Below are 1377 nucleotides of genomic sequence, written 5' to 3'. Positions count from 1 at the left end.
ACCACACCCCCAAAATATACTGGGCCACGCCCACAGCCAGGTGATTGCAGCCCTCATGATTGTGCACACTAGGGTGTGCACCACCCCAAGTAATTCTCTTACAACCTTGGGCTTGGCTGTACACCCGTGCCGTGCTAAATCACACCTCTGCCTGGGGACTGCCAGTACACTGAGAGCCCTACACCAAGCCAGGTGACCCTTGTCCCTCACATCTGCTCTAGGCCATACCTACACTAGGTGACTCCACCCCATGACCTTCCCATAGGCTCGCCCAACTCTCAGGGAACTGCACTCATATTCCTGACGACAGCCCATAGATACCACACTGGGGACTGGCTGGGGACACACCTGCTGGCCCACACCCATCGCTGCTGAGCCAACTTCTCCACCCCAAGTGACCCTTCCCTCATTACCTCCTACCTTGACTATATCTGCACCTGATGTGTCTACACCCATGCCCTCTGCCTTCTTCCCCTCCCCCAGTGGCTCAAACAAAACCCTTACCCCTTCCTTACTAATTGTCCTCAAAAGCATTCCCAACACGGCTGTGCCCGAATGCCTTGTGAAACTCACATCTGACTCAAAGAACTGCCCCATGGGACCCCTACCCCCAATAAATCCTGTCCAATTTATGTCCTTCAAGAGCCCTGGTGGTGTAGTGGTTACACGCTGGGCTGCTAACCACAAGGTCAGCAGTTCGAAACCACCAGCTGCTCTGAGAGAAAAAGATGAGCCTTTCTACTCCCGTGAAGAGTTCCAGTCTCTGAAACCCACAGGAGCAGTTCACCCTGTCCTATGGGGTCACTGTGAGCCAGAACTGACTCAATGGCAGTGAGCCATTTTGAGTTTATTTATGTTCCTCAGGTCCCCAGTTCCTTCTAGACCCAACCTCCCCCTGCCCACCAGGAACCTCACTTCTTGAAGTTGGATAGGTCTTTCCTCCATGGCCATTCTCACCATGGCTTTGTAACTCCCACCAGATGCCTGGCCGGGACTATGCCGATGAGGTGCTTGGGGCTCACCAAGGGGATTGGATATCTTGCTAATAATTCAAATAAGGTACACAGTACCCTTGTTGGGGTGGGACCATGAAACCCTAACAAGGGGTTCGGTTTGCCATCCAGCTAGGCTTCAAATGAACCCCCCTGGAGACTGACAGAGGGACCTCAATACTATCTGAAAAAAGGCAGGCGTGGAGCGTATCCTTTGGACCTGGGATCCTCGCCCTGAAAATCTCCTCAGCCCAGGAGGAGACAGAGTTGTAAGGCCAGAGACAGAGACAGTGTGAGATGGCAGGAGGCAGAAATGGAGAAATAGGCCAAGAGACCAGCAGGAGATGGCCCAGTGGGTTTCCTTGGTGCCAAAGCTTACTGGCAG

At 53.4% G+C, this 1377-nt stretch overlaps 1 protein-coding gene across 1 annotated transcript in view; it reads right to left on the bottom strand.

Moving 5' to 3' along the window:
• UNC13A (unc-13 homolog A) overlaps positions 1 to 1377 on the bottom strand; it is a 97167-nt gene that overhangs the window by 867 nt on the left and 94923 nt on the right. The gene's annotated exons all lie outside the window — the stretch shown is intronic.

This window comes from Echinops telfairi, unplaced genomic scaffold, assembly GCF_000313985.2.
Source record: "Echinops telfairi isolate 266 unplaced genomic scaffold, ASM31398v2 ScPeMD7_7457;HRSCAF=8495, whole genome shotgun sequence".
NCBI classification, from domain to species: Eukaryota; Metazoa; Chordata; class Mammalia; order Afrosoricida; family Tenrecidae; genus Echinops; species Echinops telfairi.
The sequence above is the reverse complement of the archived record's forward strand: the minus strand, read 5'-3'. Positions and strand labels throughout refer to the sequence as shown.